Source organism: Lepidochelys kempii, chromosome 4 (assembly GCF_965140285.1).
Source record: "Lepidochelys kempii isolate rLepKem1 chromosome 4, rLepKem1.hap1, whole genome shotgun sequence".
NCBI classification, from domain to species: domain Eukaryota; kingdom Metazoa; phylum Chordata; order Testudines; family Cheloniidae; genus Lepidochelys; species Lepidochelys kempii.
The window spans coordinates 46,579,407-46,597,628 of NC_136383.1; positions in this window are offsets into that span (position 1 = coordinate 46,579,407).

Consider the following 18,222-nt stretch of genomic DNA (forward strand, 5'->3'; position numbering starts at 1 on the left):
AGTTCCTGTCTATTGGGCCTTTCCTCCCCTCATAGTGAGCTCCCTCAGTCTACTTATAAGGCCTAGTTCTGCTTCTTTTGGCTAGGAGGCAATCAATAAATCAGGCAGCCCCCAGGTGCAGAGCATGACTAATTGTGGTTTTATCGCTTACCTTGCAGGTGAAAGGGATTAAGCCTCATCATAGTTCTCCTTAAAATTCTGATTTAGCAAAAGAAACATGAAATATCATTCTCATCATAATTTGTTCTCCGAGGTTCTAATGTCACATGCAGAAATCATGAAAACTGCATACATTTTTACAAAGTTCAGTTGAACATGATATCTCCATAAACGGTTAAGCAGCTTGTGTATTTCAATTCAATCAGCTGGCAATTCTCAGGCTACCTTTCCCAAATGGCTTCTCTGTCAGAATGGTGGGTTTTTTTTGTTTTTTTTTGGTTGGTGTTTTTTTGCCATTGGTAACCCCAAAAAGACACCAGTATGCAAACTGTATAAACTGTCAGTAAATCTAACATACATTAATTATCTGATCAAGGTGTAAACAATCTGACATGGATTTATTTGATAAATCAACATTTTGGAGACTAGTATTTACAAAAAAAAATACTGATAAAATAAAAAAAAATACTGATAATAGGTTTCAGAGAAAGAGTTGAGTTATAAAGCAACAAGTCAAATGTATCTCAAATGCAAACTAAGGATTAGTAAATAAAAATATTTTATTTAGAATGTATTGTCAGGTCCTAATGTAGGATTTGTGAAATCTATTTAGGAACTGTGTGAATACTTTGCCTTGTCCAATATTTAAAATATAGATTTTTTTCAAATAAAAGCATTATGGTTATGGATTACTAAATTTAAAATAATAATAATATAATAATAATAATAATAATTAATAATAAAAAGGTCAACATCTTGAAACTCAGTGTTCAAGTTGAGACATCCCAGGATCCATCATGGTGCAGCCACAAACTCAAATTCATTACATTCATTGCCACTGAGACCCAAAGAATTTCTTTTTAAAGCATATGTGGCACTTCAGAAAGTCAGCTGAGCCACTCCCTTGAAACACTGAAACCATGTGATGTTAAAATGGTACGCTCTTCATGGCAGGAACCTTGTTTTTATTCTTGCCTGTCAAACATGTAAGCATGCTATGGATCCTTTGCACATTAAAAAAAAATCATAATCACATGAATTAGTGTGGCAAATGGAAAAGAGTATTTTAACATGGAAACCTTGTTGACATGGCTATTAGGGTTGCTAACCCTCCCAGACTGTCCGGGAGTCTCCCTGAATCCACACTGATCTCCCGGCAGCTACTGAAAGCAATCTGGGAGATTTTAATAGGCCACTAAAAGTTTGGTGGGTGGCGCAGCAGGGCTAAGGCAGGCTCCCTACCTGCCCTAGCTCTGAGTGGCTCCCAAAAGGGACTGGCATGTCCCTCTGTCTCCTAGGTGCAAGGGAGGCCAGGGGATCTCTGCGCGCTGCCCCAGTCCCGAACGCCGACTCTGCAGCTCCCTTTGGCTGGGAACTGCGGCCAATGGGAGCTGTGGGGGTGGTGCCTGCAGGCCCGCTCCCCTCCTGCACCCCAAGGCCCTGCCCCGGCCCTGAGCCCCCATCTGCACCCAAATTCCCTTCCAGAGCCTGCACTCCCTCCTGCACCCCAACCCCCTGCTCTAGCCCAGAGCCCCCTCCAACACTCTGCATCCCTCAAGAGAGAATATTAGGTTAAAAGTCTCTAATTTTATAAATCATGGTAATTTGACAGGTAATTCTGTTTATGAGAAGCAATGGCATTAAGTGTGTCTGTTTGGTTTCACAGACATAACAGGAGCAAGGGAGATTTCTTTTTTAGCTTTACTGAAATGTTCTATTAAAACACAAAAGCTGCACATAGAAGCTGGGATGCAAAATAACTTTATGTAAAACAAACATAATTAAATTTATCTTAACTTAACTTAAGGAGCCATTTCATCATTATGAAAATTTCATTCTGGCTCTCACTAACAATCATCTCATTTGGAGAGGAAGAATATTGGACTAGTTCTAGGTAACAATGCACGCAGTTTCTCTGTTGAGGTTGAGCCTGGGTAGTTCTGAAAAGGAACCACTGGCAAGTGTTCACATTTTGCATCTAATCAGCAGACTTGAGTGTAATTGTGTATTTTTCAGGTGAGGTGTTAATGTGGGTTATATGGCATATCAGCTGTGCGCTGCCACTTGAAATGGTCCACTGGAAAATCTTGAGACAAACAACATTCAATTAGGCGCACAGCCATGAGCAGCTGTGCTAAGTACCACTGGCATTGCCTCAGATGTACAATTCTCAGTGTGAGCCTACTGCTAGCCGCTTTTAAAATGTGTTTATGTTGGTGACAAAAACTTTCCATCATCAATTCTTCTTAAACCTCTGTGCCTCTTAGCTGGAAAATTACAGCTGCCCGCAAGGGGAGTGATGCTCAGTCCTATTAATTTTCATTGGATGAAAAAGATTCTTTTTCCCTTCAGGCTAAAGGTTCAACCTTTATGAGTCCTACGAGTAACAAAGGGCAGACAGATTTTTATTACATGCAGTACATTTGTGATGTGTTTGAAATAATCAGTGTTGGACAATCTGCTATATATCGATCCAAAACAAATACGACCACTGGTGTAGGCTGTTTCTTTCTCAACTCTCTGCTTGGCATAAGGAAAGAAACAAACTTGTTTAATCATCAATTTTCAAATGCTTACTGTACATGCTGCTACAATCTGTTGTTATTTTTAAGACTAGCTGCAGTAATTATATTTGGGGAACTGCAACAAGGGATTCTATAGGATTTTTCTCCAAGAATCATATTTATATACCTATTTAATAGCTGTGTCATACAGCCACTCTGATCTGCTCAAGGTTCAAAAGTTTAGGGCTGGAAGGGCTTTGGAATTGATACCTAACCTCCACAGGTGCTGAATCGCTACATTAAGATACCAATTGATTTCAGGTGTTTCATTGTGGGAGGTGTGGCTTGTTAATTCTACTCAGGATGTAAGCAAGGTGAGAGACCTAGGCCAGTTGTAGTTTCTGGAGGGAAGTCTTAAGAGTAACAGCTCCATGGAGGGAGTTTAAACTGTGGTTTCTGTTGTTTTGTTATTTTATGAGTTATAAATACAGTCACAATCCGGGAGAGGGGAATGGGTTTGGACATTGCCTCAGGGTCTGATTTCTCAGTTGAGGGTGAATAAGGGGTCAGCACATCTACAATTAAACAGTTGCCAGGAAACCCTGAAAAGGGATTTGTAGCTGAAAGTCAGGAAAAGTCTTTATAGAGTCCTTTGTTATTATTTTATTATCTATTTGGTTTGGATAACGCTCACTATGTACCAGGCATTTGCTAGAAAGACAAAAAAGGAGGAGCTGACAATCTAAGACAGGCAGATAGTAAATGAACAGAAGTGAGGGAAGTGCAGAAACAACACACCTCTTTTTTTCTTTTTTTATTTAATAGACTTCCCACTTGATTTTCTGTAAGCAGCACAGAGAAAGTGGAATTTAAAGAAGGATTTAACTGGATAGGGTTGGGGCTTAGCAGCTGTCATAAATATAAAGGGAAGGGTAACCACCTTTCTGTATACAGTGCTATAAAATCCCTCCTGGCCAGAGGCAAAACCCTTTCACCTGTAAAGAGTTAAGAAGCTAAGGTAACTCTGCTGGCACCTGACCCAAAATGGCCAATGAGGGGACAAGATTCTTTGAAATCTGGACGGGGGGAACATAGGTTTTGGTCTGTCTGTGTGATGTTTTTGCTGGGAATGCAGCCTTACAACTCCTGTAAAGTTAGTAAGTAATCTATAATCTATAATCTAGCTAGAAAATGACGTAGGTTTTCTTTTGTTTAATGGCTGGTAAAATAAGCTGTGCTGGATGGAATGTATATTCCTGTTTTTGTGCCTTTTGTAATTTAAGGTTTTGCCTAGAGGGATTCTCTGTTTTGAATCTGATTACCCTGCAAGGTATTTACCATCCTGATTTTACAGAGGTGATTCTTTTACTTTTTATTTTAAGAACCTGATTGCTTTTTCATTGTTCTTAAGATCCAAGGGTTTGGGTCTGTGTTCACCTGTACAAAATGGTGAGGATTCTTATCAAGCCTTCCCCAGGAAAGGGGGTGTAGGTCTTGGGGAGATATTTTGGGGGAAGACGTCTCCAAGTGGGCTCTTTCCCTGTTCTTTGTTTAACACGCTTGGTGGTGGAAGCGTATGCTTCAAGGACAAGGCAAAGTTTGTACCTTGGGGAAGTTTTTAACCTAAACCGGTTAGAATAACATTAGGGAGTCTTTCATGCAGGTCCCCACATCTGTACCCTAGAGTTCAGAGTGGGGAAGGAACCTTGACAGCAGCTAACTCAGGAAGGTCACATCATGCTTGGGAGCAGCATGGAAGAAGGCACTGAGGTGCTCATATAGGAAGATGACAAATAAGTAGTCAAGGGTGGAAGCATTGGCAGAAGGGGAGGGGCAAAGTGAGGCAAGTTGGATCACTGTTTAGGAAGGAAAAATGACATATATGAGGTGTGCGGGGTTGAAACAAAAATATATTTCTTTCAGCTTTTAACTTCTGATTGTTAGGGAAATATGTAACTACCTTTTCACATGTGCTTACACATTTCTACAGAGGATCAGTATTTTGCTGAATATCTGACACTCCCAAGGGAATCTATGTTAACATCAAAAAACGATATGAGCCAGGCTTTACTGCCATAATTTAGTGAGGCAGTAGAAGTAGTAAACAAGACAAAAATGTCTGACAAACTGCAACTTACATTATACTAGCTCTTATTTTCTGTTAATAGCAAAGTCATAGTCTCCACAAATTATCCATGAAATATTGCTCCCTCCCCACCCCCCCTGTGGAACAACCTTAGTAGGTATTGACAGCAAGTTAACATTACTGGTGTGCCAGTAAACTTAACTAGAAATTTAGTGCAGGATGTTTGGCATCTGTGCTTGATGCAGGGACCAAGGGTGTGTGTATGTACATAGACTGTGTAACCTGCCTGACCAGGGGCCACTTTGTCCTCACCAAAACTTGTTAGTTTATTTCTGGATCTGTTCTTCTGTTGTATTTGCATTTTTAATAATTGCCATGGTTGCATAGAGCCTGAAGGAGCTTTATTTTTTCTGTTTATTTTTATAAATCCAGATAAATACATCCAAGTATACCACATTGGATAATTATCCTCACTCCTTGGTATTAACACTGTTCAGATATTTGTAGACTGCTGTTATGTTCCCTCTTTCCTACTCTTACTCACCAGGGATCCTAATTTTCCAAGATAAAAACCACAAAATTCTCGAATAAATAAAAATCTGTGTTTTTTTCTGCTATTAAGATGAAACACTGAACTTTAGATTCCCTAGCCACAATAAATATAGGTATCAGTCGAACACAATATTTTATTGATATATTTATAGTAGTAAAATGCTGGAATGATACAGTCACAGTGCATTGTTTCTCTACTGTTATCGATGGCCCTGCTGTATCAACCTCTTGTTTTTTGTATCTTTTCATTCAGTTTATGTTTAGCACTTTCCACGTGTTCTATGCTTATCTGCCTTTCCCCATCTCTTGATGTCTTCAAATCAAGATTGGATGCCTTTCTGGAAGTTGTTTTAGCCAAACCCAAGGTACTGTGGTCAATATAGGAGTAACTAGTAAAATTTAATGGCCTGTGATAGGAACTCAGAATAGTTGATCTAATGATTCCTGTTGGACTTAAATTCTATGAATCTATATCTATGAATCCTTCAAAAAAAGTTCAAAAATAACAATGAACTCTTCCTCTCCTCCAGACACAACACATGACTAATCAATGCATCCACACAGCCTTAATCATGTGACTGTTATTCACATGTCCTTGTCTTCAGCACTGGCATATTTTGTATGTTTATCATTTTCCATTCATATTTTTGGTATTTTATAAATAATCTAAAGAAGAGGCTGATGAACATTAGATCAGTATGAAAGAGGCTGAAATGGTGGCAAAGGAACTAATGATGGGACATTAGGCCTCAGCAGTATCAACTAGGTAAAAATCAAATTAAACCTAAACCTTCACCCTAAACTCAAATTATAAACGAGGCAAAACTTTTTTGTAAGGGTTTAAAATTTGTGGCAGCATTTTTCATTAGTTTTTATTGTTGTTAGTTGTTTTCACATGCCTCTGAATTCTTTTTTCTGACTGGATCTGGAAGTGCAATACTGGGGGAAAGCGCATCTCTCTTCTTTTCCATCCTGACTGGAAACAGGAAGATGTTTGAGAAACCTTGCTATATGCAGGAGGTTTCTGACCCAAGAGTTTAGTATAGTTGCTAGATGCTGTTTTGCTAGATGCTGGTTTGGTTAGTTCTATTAAGAATCCAGATAGCTGAGTCATTTTATGAAATGAACACTAAATGTTTTGAGGTTTTCCAGTTTCTTCAAGACATTATAAAAAAAAGTGATGGAGCCAGAGACCCAGAGCCTAGGACATATACAGTTATGAAACCCCAAAAATGACAAGATTATAGCACAAAGTGCTGCCTACTTTCACAACGGTAGATTGTCCAAGATGAAACAAACATAGCAATGGCTGTTCTGACAGTGATCTCTCTTGCCTTTTGTGAAGCAGATAAATGTTTTCTTGTCCAAAAACTAACAATGAAATATAGTCCCAAATTGTCAGATTAGCCATTGTTCAGGATAAGTTGACAAACATAGCTCAGTACAGTAGAGTCATGGATAAACAACTACAGCAGTGCTATGAAGACTGTGAAACATTTTCAGGAAAATAAGTAAAGATTTGCAGCTGGAATAGATTCAGCAGGCCCTTTGCAGTTAACCTTTAAAAATGTCATTTGAAACTATTGAAAAGAACCTATAGTTTGAGGGGAAAGAAGTGCAACATTATAAAATGTTCTTTTCAGAAAAAGTTACTATTGTACATCAAAAATACATGGGCATATCTAGCAGTGGCTGGGAAGGGATTGCTTTTGAAAGAAAAACAAGAGTACTATACCCCAGTGGTGAAAACCAGTAGTGAGAGAGTTTGTTGACAGCAGATAACATTTCTGTCTACTATTATCTCACCATGTCTTTATGCTGCTATCATCTCACTGCTTTTTCGTATTTAATGTCTACTAACCTGAGAACATCAATCAACCTATAATTCTGTTTCAGCAGAAAAACTAAAAACTTTTCTTTAGGTTGTAATATGTTTGTGATGGAGATATTTTCAGCAAGAAGAGTACTTTCTTAATGCCATGTAGAAGTCATTGTTGCCTCATATAGAAATATGCCTCACAGCACTAGCATTGGAAATTATCCCCAGTGAGGACCAAGATTTGTAATAGAAGGAACACAATGAAATGGCACTTGGCTACAAATGTTTACAAATATATAAACTTTAGGCTGTAGTATGAAGGCTTGTCTTTTTTCATAAAATGCAAAATATCTTCAAAAATATTCAGAGAAAATATGCTATGTCCTTTCTTTTGCTCTAATCCCCTGTATTACCTGAATAAAGAACATGGATTTTGCCTTTTTTTTTTTTTTTTTTGCTTATCTATGCTGCAGTCCTACTGTCATTGTTTGATTCTGCTTAAATCCCTCTGTACCTAAAGGTACAGTCTTATCAATTGAAAAGCTAATGCTATATAAGAAGTGAAAAGAACACAGAAAGGTTTCCTAGCAACTACTGTGAATCCTTCTAAAGTAAGTCAGTTAAAACTCTGTAGTACGTGCAATGGATGTAAATTAGGGGAGCTAAGCTGATCCATAGATTTACAGATGCCCACTAGAAAGTACAATAAAACCTGTAATACAAGGTGAATTGCTCAAGAAGAAAATCACATCAGAGTTTTGACAGCTTTATCATTATTTAAATGATCCAACTTAAATTCTACTTCATAGTGTATAAGGCTGAGTGTCAGAGCTAAAGTGATGGTGCACAAAAGTGGTTAATAGCATTGGTTAGTGTCACTGCGAAGATTGTCTCTTAAATCTCTCTCTGAAAGTAACCAGTAAATGTTGGAGGAGGAAATAGCAAGAGTTGGTAGGCGAGCCAGATAAATAGGGTAAATACAGCTAAACAGATAAATACAAACTCATATCTGTGTAACAAGATATTTTTGTTTTGCTATTGCGCAGGGTGCATTAAGCCGGACAGTTTTACTTTTGTGAAACTTGTCCAGTAATGTGTAGTGAGGCAAACTGTTGTCAGCTCTGCATTCATAAGAACCCCCAGCCAAAATTCACATATAATTGCCCTTTTCTGCTCTGCTGTATTCCTTTTAAAGAATTCTTTCTGCTGGTCTTCTCAATAAAATGAGGAATCTAGCTTAACATAAGGTATTGCTTAGGAATACCCTTATTTTTAGTGCAAGTGCAGTTCCCAAACCAGTATACTGGTTTACAATGTCCTCTAATCAGAATTTGAAACATTTGTAACAAGAATAGTTGTATTATTTGCATGCAGTTCACCTACTGAAATTTCTTACCATATATTAAAATTCCTAAGTAGATTAATTTTCTGTCCTACTCAATAGATGGAGGGCCCTATAGTTTCACAGGGCCAAATGGTGCCCTCAGTTATACTTATTCTGATCCTCTGAAAGCAATGGGATTACAAATATAAATTAGGGAAGATTTAGACCCATGGAATCAAAACTTCATCCAACAACTGAGGAATGCAATATTAGAAGTTCAAAATGAGAATGAAATTGTTTTTTTATTATTATGGCCATATTTTTGAATTATAACAATTATCCCAGCATTTATATCCCTGACATTTTTTAGAAACATTAATTTAATCATTAATCTTAACAACTTGCCTCTGACTAATGTGAGACATGCAGTGGTTAAGTGATTTGCAACCCTCTAAATCATGGCAAAGATAGGATTAGGATGAGGAGTTCCCACAGCCTGCTCGGCTATGTAGCCTCTCTGAAGAATTCCATATAGTCCCAGTGTTCTGCCTTTGGGAATAAACAACTAATTTATTCTAGCCACTTGGAAAAAAGATATATATGGAAGAATCAGACAGAAATAATAATTTACTCCCAGCACATGCACATGCTCATACACACAAGGCCCCCCCCCCTCATTTTAATAATGATTTTTCACTTTTATGTTTCCATTTTAGGATAAGAGCAAAGGATATTGATAAACAAAGATCTAAAGGTTTAAAGCATCCAGAAATTCAGGTGCTTATCTAATTTTTTTTCCCTTTCCAGCCCCCTGGATCTGAAAATCAGGATGGAACCGTCAGCAGAATGGCCTTTCTCATATAATTGTGTTATTTCTGCTGTTTCTCCTGGCTTATCCCAGGAAATGCAAAGACGTAAACATTTATTTGTAAGATTACAACACTTTGAAGCTTCGGGAAAGGGATTGCATTTGTTTTGAATGTTGGCAGAAATTTGGACTGGATCTTATTTTATGTGAACCATATCTCTCAACTACTTAAGACTTGGTACTCCCCACCTTGGGGAATGGGAAGAAAATTGGGAAACATTTGGTGAGCTGGGGGGATAGGAAAGATGTGAAGCAGCTGCTTTGCAGCATGCTTCTCCCTCCCTCCTTCAAAATCTGCTCAGCACCAACTCTGTGGCTCTGAATCTCTGCAAATGGGGAAGGACCACATAGAGCAGAGGAGCTGGAGAGCAGTCACATTTCCATCAAAAAATCCCCTAGGAAATGAATGCTGGTAGAAATAGTGCAGTGGCTTCTACTCTCCATGCCTAATCAGACATGTTGAGTGGTAGAAGGATAGGTGTTCAGCCAGTGACATCAAAGATTCTGTGGAAGATTTACTGCCACTGGGGAGAGAGAGCCTGGCTGTGGTCAGCACAGAGGGCCATGCCCTTGTCATGCATGGGCCTGGATCCATACTTTTGTACCATGTTCACGCTGGTGATAAACACTGGACACAGTCACACAGAAAGATTACCTCATGGAACTTTTGGGCCTGAAGAGAGTATTCCTCTCTACCGCCCATGGAATGAGGCCATGATGGAAACCTCTTGCAGAGAATCGTGTGGAATTTCCAGGTGACCCCCTCCATTCTGTGGTGTTTTCCACGTGGTGTGTGTATGAGGAGGTTGGCATGAAACTCATTGTGTTTGTCCATCACCCTCAGATTACTCTTTGACCAATAAAGGCATGTCAGGGATTTTCAGAGTCTCTCTTATACTATACATTTATATATTCTTTCTGGCATTTTCCAACATCTTTGACTCGTACCTGATAAAGGGATATGTACAGGGTGTATATTCATTCTGGAAGGTGAAGGAGTAAACTAATAAATCCTTTGGAGAAATAACCTGATTATTGTCAAGTTCACTTCTGAATTTATATAACTATCAACATTTGCTAATCTCCAAGATAATTTGTAAATGTAGAAAGAGTCATTAAATCTTTTATTTAGCTCTGGCAGATGAAGTCATGCACAGTTACACCTGTGGCAGGCTGATTGTCAATGGTGTGCAAAACAAGAAATATGCTGGAGGCAAAACACATGTTAAAGATTTTCCCTCACAGATAAGAAGCATAATATGTACAGCTTAGGGGGGAATCACCTGCTTTCACCCCTTTGGCTTAAGACATAGCAGTACTGTAGGCACGCCATCCTATCAAGACATCACTATACACAGAGTTACACCAAAGGGGACACTTCCAGAGTTCTGCATTTATTTTTTTTTAAGTTTTTCAGATCCCATTATACTGAATGGGAATGAAAATTAAAACTGCCAGCAACTTTTTCAAAGTATGTCACATAATCATTTGTCAGACAAGGGGATTAAGTTTTAAATAGCTGAGCCCCATCCTCATTGCTTTCTAGTGCCATATTTTTTCCAGGTGCCACTAAAATCTGAGCCATAGTTTTGCACCTACAAAAATTATTTGGGACCAATAATCTGGGTACTTGCACCCTGAACTATTTGATCAGCTTCCACAACTAAATTGAAGGTGCAAAAGGCCATTGCAAAATTGGCACCCAGTTATCAAAAAGAAAAGCCCTGCCCTTTTAAAAATTTGGACCAAGGTAACTTGGATTAAAGCCATAGCAAAGTATCAAAGACACCATTTGAACACCTCCCTAGATTGTGATTTGTATTCCTATGGTTACCAAATGCAAACAACTTCTCCCCCAACAAAAATTACTAAATAATTATGAATGTCACAGGCTTGCAGCCATGTGTCTCTGTTCACCACTATCCAAGATTAAAGTGATTTGTAGGTAACATAATCTGATTTTATTATAGTATTACTGATTCAGAAACAATATTGCCACCATTAAATAAAAGACAGTGCAGCTCCCTATCAGTTCTCCCCATACGAATCAATGATTACTACTGATTCATACAAATCATCCTTTTAATAATTTTTGCTGCATTGAATATAGGAAGATGATCACCTTCGACATTTTATTTTTTATTTTTAATAATAAAATAGTCCTATCAATCCATGACTTTCTGAAAGTTCCAGAATAGATTAGATTAATCTGAAGACTAGTGTACCGGAACCAAAAGAGTGTAATGAAATTTGTGTGCAGGAACTAGTGTGTAAGATATTATGAGACAATGTGTATTTCTGAAAAGTCTAGCATAGGGTATTTTTGGTAGAGCAATGTTAGTAATAGAATAGAAAATCAGTATCTGAATAGAATAGAGAATCAGAATAGAGAATCTGAAATTAAAACTCTTTTTAGGTAATCTGAGGAAGAAAGAAGGCCAAAAAGGAACAATTTTTTAACAGAAGGCATGGACTAGGTGATCTAATAGATATTTTCTATTACTAACATTTCTGATTCTTTCTAATCATTTATGAGAATCATGTTCATTTAATACCTCCAGTACACCCACTAAAAGTCCAGTTCATTCCTTGTGCATTATATTTGACCATCTTTCACTATATTAGCTTGCAAGCCCCTTGTGTACACAGATATTTATCTACCTAAATGTCTGTGAACCAATCAAAAGTGTATTTTAGTGGATATTGAAGTTTACTGTCGCATGCAAAACTACAACTTAATAAATCACTAAATGCAAAGTTGCACATGGCACAAAGTTGCACATTTGGATTTGAACCTGTTTGTGTTAAAATCAGGGAGCAAAATTTTGAAACACAGGCACTTACTTTATGACCAAAAAAATGCACAAACATCCTGTTGCCATCAATATTCACAAGACTTAAAATTTGTCCAGTTCTTTCTTTTTAATAATTCTGCTCTTTACTTAGAGCTTTCTTTCATATTGCTGCCTAAGCTTGGTTCAGCTTTGCTTTTCTTGGGCACCAAGGGTCCAATCCAATGACCTTGGAAAGGCTTTCATTGACTTCAATAAACATTAGATTGGGCCCCAATTGTCTGTTTCACAATACATGAAATTTTTTACTGCTCTATATTTAAAGCACTATGAACAGCTGTGGCAAAATATAATTCAGAAAAAAAAAGTAATTTAAATAAGTGTGTACAGTTAAGAATACCTTAAGAGTTGTTCCTTTATACTTGTTAATTTGCAGACAAATACCTGTTTTTTATTACTGTTAGCATCACAGAGTCAAAACAGTTATGAAGGAGTTAGCTGGATTCTCCTCGATGTAGTGCATCATCCATCAAATTTCTAACTCAGATCTGATTGCAGTATCTTTATTATGACTTGAAATGGTGGTGCAAGATCCGGAAAAAAACACATCTTGACTTTAAGATCTTAGATTTATTTTGCTATTAGAAAAAAAATCTTTTCACTTGAAAGAAATAACTGAGAGGGAATAAATATGAAATTTCACAACCATTTTTCAGAGTGCCTTTTCAGCATACACCCTCATTTTCATCTAGAGCTAAAAAGACCATCAACAAGAAAAGAAGTAGGATGCTCCTTAGGGGTAAAGGTCTCTGTGCAGAGGTCCAGCGCAAACTTATGCACCACTTCAGCCTTCAAATCAGAGTATAAGTGGGCTATAAGGGATGCATAAGCCATTGCACTGGGATTAATTTCATCCTATGAAACATAAAAGGGATGGTGTTCTTCAGTTAAATAAATGATCTGGGAAGCTTAGTAAATCAAAAGGTGCATTCTTAAGGGCAACTGAGGTAGCTTCCACTGAAAGAAAGGGGCACGTTTCATTGGGAGTTTATGGATATAATATTTGATTCTCTTGACCTGTGCCTTTGCAAGCAATTCACCAATGAAAATGAGTGTCGTTTTGGTAAGCACAGGCAGCATCTTTTTTCACTAGCCACACACCACTAATAAGTCTAATCATGTTTCTCTTGCTTTATCATGATCTCCTCAAAATATAAAAGCATGAATCCCATGCAACTTTTCTGAACAGTCACAGTGATTTGGGAATGAAAAGACCAAAATTGGAGGAAAATGAAGCTCAAAATTACATGTCCTTTTGACTCAAAAAGCCGGAATATCAGAAATCAACCTATTATACTTGTTACCTGCTTTTCAGTTAAAAATTGCTGCAAGCTATAAAAAATAGTGTTGGTCACACTGCTCAAGTTTAATTCAATCAGATTCGCTGAAACTTGAGTCTTTAATAAAGGACATTCTTCATCCCTTCAGGGTTTTCTCCTCTCTTATTCCTTCCTAGTGAAGCCCAGCTGAAAAAGCGCAGCCCAAATGTCTATTATCATGGCATATAGAGTTCTGATATGACATCCATTTTTTAAAGTTTTTGGATGCAGATATTAAACAGGACACCAAATACGTTTAAGGAGACACAAATAGATGTGAATGGGGCTATGTCTTGCTGAGTTAATGTGTTAATACCTTAACCTTGGCTACCTAGGTGGTATTCAAGTGGGTGACCAAGAGGTGAAGTGCCTTATACGCCTTTACCTATTCCCTGCGCCATCCAGTCCCCTAAGCTACCAATGACAGAAATGAGTTGTTACGGCCAGTAAACCTGGTTTGTTCTAAAGCTGAAAGTTAATTTTTGGGATCATGTGTGGCTGAGATGGTGCAGTGAGATGTGGTGCAAAGAATGTTGATTAATGCTGTGAGAGGGTATCTCCAAGTCAAAACTAAGCAAGAAGTTGGAACCTGTTTTATCATAAGGCAATGGGCAAGTCAGTCATAACTACCTCTTCATCTCCAATCTATTGGGATGGATTTTATTTATTTTAAATATTTACACAACACACAATAGAAAATTAATGCCAAGGGACACACGACTTTTGATTTTTTTTCTCCCCACTCCTCCAGCTAGGGAAGAGAAAATATGTCACGTGATTTCACTGAAGAGTCACAACTAACTAATACAGTTAGAATAGTGAATATTAAATGCTCACAGAAAACTGTGTAAAATTAATCCAGAGATCTAAAAAATGCAAAATTATTCTTTGAATAATTTTAGATAATGTATACATTCAGGAAATTGTGATCTACTTGCAGGTATTCTAACAGCAAAAAATAAGAATAGTGTAAATTAGGGCAAAATTTGTATCCTAAATTATTCATTTTGATATATTTTGCTCTATTAAATTTATTTTTTCTTTTTCTTCTTTTCTATTATTTTTTCTCTTTTTTCACCATTATCAGGACAAATTAAGAGAGAAAAAATATTGAGATCATGCAAGAGACAACTTATTGAAGTTACGTACAATCTTCAATAGAACTGAAGCATTTATTTCAGAAGAAACATTGTGGTTTTAATATAAATAGATTACTGTGTCTCAGATTATTCAAGGTTGTTTGGAGAGTCAAAACACACCAAGTTATGGAATGCCCTCAACACATGTTAATTGCATTCTTAATCCTTTTAGTATTGATTGAAATGAATAACTAGAATCATCTAGTGAACCACAATAAATGTTACAGTGCACTGCAACTATAAGTAGCTGCAACCTGTGAACTATGCATATTACAACACAATTAATCTTCTGCTTTTATATTCTTGGGAGGTTATCTATATAACGTATAAAATATATAATGTGTCTTCTGTATCTCATAAGGACAGTAAGTGTGCTACCAAAAAATTCTCATGAAATCATTAGGACTCTAACTTTAATTTGATCCTTGTACCTACACATATTCCCATTAAATTTAGTGGGCTAAGGGACACACTTGTGTGGAGACAGATTCAAGTTCAGGGTGTAAGTCTACAATTCAGTAGAGACAAATGGAAGACAATGCACAATAGAAGTTGGTGGGGTGTGGGGGGTGTAGAGGAATGAAAGTGGTGATAACTGCTTTGAAAATCAAATGAAACTCATTCAGGAAAAATAGTACTTTGGCTTCCTATTGCCTTAATTCTACTACCATGAAACCTGAGAGACTGACCAAATCTAATCAATGTTATCTATGAAGCAGGATGAAAACTCATCATAGTGATGTTAGACTCATGAACCTGGTGAAGGCAGAGCAGGTTAATTGAATGACCAACTGCTTAGAACAGTTCTACTGGTTGGGATTTTACAGTTGGTGTAGGATATATAAATAAAAATCTCTTTGTTTATACCATAGTTGCAGCACAGGATCACAAGAAATCTCTTTTATCGAAATTAATCAGGGTTCAGAGCCAGTCTCGTACTATTATTGTTCTAATCTCCTCTCCTTTTGCATGGACTATCACAAGTTACCAGTGAACCATGGTAACCTGTGAGGGTAATGTGTGTGTGGAGGGAGTGTCTTTGAGTGCCAATGTGTCAACTGTGGGGGCTAGCAGATGGTTGTAATGATATACTGTGTGGGTTCTGATGTTACAGTCAGTAAGATGACAACACTGTGAGGTTGCTTTTCCACCTTTCCCTTCCTTTAATGTCAGCTCCTTTCTATTCCTAGGACATTCTCTTTACCTCTCTTCCTTTCCTTGTTCTTTCCCTTTAATACACATAAATTACTTTGAAGAAAAGTGCTACATGTCTACAAATTATTTATTTTGTCCATTTCATTGATTTCCTTTTAATATTTCATTGTCATCCTTGACAGTAGCTTTGTTATTTCCTTCCTTTTCTTTCTCCAATGTCCATTCTCATGAAGCTTGCTTTTGTATTAGGTGGTTGTTAGGAGAAGAGAAAAAAGGCTTGAAAATAAACCATGGGAGCATCATTCATTACTCTGAAACTGTTATGTACCAGTGTTGAGTCTATCACAATTTCTGTGTTTTTTGCACCTTGGTAAGTCTTTTGGATTTTTTAAAAGTACTGATATAAATTTCTTACATATGTTATTTGTCTATGATTTACCATACTTGCTCTGTTGGAACAGAACTGTTAAATGTTCTGCAATATATAGCAAGCTTTATTGCTAAACCAAACCAACTAATCCTTACTCTCTGCCCCCAGAGATCCACACTTGTGAATTATGGGGGGTGGGGAGGTAATATATTGGACCCTTCACTGTGAATGGGGAAGAAACTCCCCATGTCATGACTCCCTGGAACTCAAGACTGCTCAGAATGCTGGCATTCAAGCTCCTATCTTTTTCATCTGCTAAGATCTAGATTAGTGGTGAGTAGTAGATGAAGGGCAAACGTTGAGACAGAATGTGTGGAAGAAGACAATAAAATCTGAGTGAAGAGGTTGGTGTGCCAAGAATGTAAGGGGGGATATAAGGGATGAGAGGAATGCAAAGAAAGTGAAGAGAGATGGTGATTGAGTGATAAAGGATGAAAACAGAATGGAGACTAAAGGGGTAGGTTAGAAGAGAGATCAGGAATGGGGAAAAGAGAAGAAAGCAGGGAGACATTGGTAGAAGAGCCTTGACTGAGAGATAAAAATAAGATTGAAAGTAAACAGAGAGAGAAGTAGGAGGAAACAATGCTGGTAAAGAACATGGATGGGGGAAGAAGAAGAGAAGGAAAAAAAGAGTTATTAAACTTTATAGAAATATTAGGTCTCATTTGTGCAACTGGATTACAGCTATCTGAAGCTCCATCAACTTCAGTAGGACATCATGCAGATGTAAGGCTCTATCCATGTAGATCAGATTGCAGGATCAGAGTCCAAGACTGTAGGAAAACAGACAATGAAAAAGACAGACAATAATGATACAGCAGAATGAAAGACAAAGTGAAATAGAAAAAGGACATTAAAAAGGGCAAAATCAAGAGACACACACCTTGTCCCATTCCTGCAGTTCACTCTGTGCGGGCAGAGGGAATTGCATAGAAATGCATAATTCTGATCAAGTTTATTTAAGACTGATCAAGTTTATTTAAGCATTTTGTGGAGTACTCATAATTCGTGGCTGGGCCTCTTGTATCTGACACTACAGTCACTAGATTGTTTGTTTGTTTTTGCAGACCACTAAAAATCCCAGTCCAACTCCTATTAATAACAGTAGAAAGATTCTCACTGTTTGCAATAGGAGTTGGATAGGATGCCTAAATAGGCTCCCTGTAGCATTTCAGCCATGTGTGTACTGAACATAGTTTCAAAACACGCAACTTCATTTCTTATTTTGGCCAGGAGATAAAATATTTTGACATTGCTTGAGTACATATTGGAGAAATGTTATTTGCAGCAATAACAACAAGTATGTATGGATGAACCATGAAACTTCAGGATAAAGAATGTCTTTTTTGTAATAGAGAGCCTAGGATTGCTCTTTTAGTTATACAAAGTTAAATACGTTATTCTTTTTAGCAATATTTTGTTTATAATTAGTTTACCCAATCTTTTTTTTTGTTATACTTCATCCATAATTTAGATTTTGTTGTCAATCATATTATATTAAATTTTGCTTTAGTGTTGGGATCAGTTCAGAATAAATTAAGATATTTTCCCCACTCTACAAAGCCTTTTCAGACATATGTTTAGGTTTATTTCATATGCAGACACACTATTTTTCAGAGGCATGGAACAAAGTAAGTAAACAATGGAAGTAATTATTAAAAGTTTCAGAAATATAAGACCTTATTTTGATATCCCCCCATAAGTCATATTTTCTAGCAAAATAGCATGCCAGATTCATAGGTGTTCATTATAACCATTTAAACCATTTATGTAGATCATTAATTAAAGGAATTACAGTATAAGTATGATATACTTAAATGTGAATTATGCATGCACATCCAATAGTAGAATTTGGCCCAAGGTTTATGATGAAGGAAGTGCTGCTCACTCCATGAATGCATGAGACTATATGTTTAAATGATTATATTAGACAAAAATGTTTCTTGAACTTCAGAACACTGTTTCCATCATAACATTTATTACAATTTGAGCATATGGATCCAGATATATTAGAA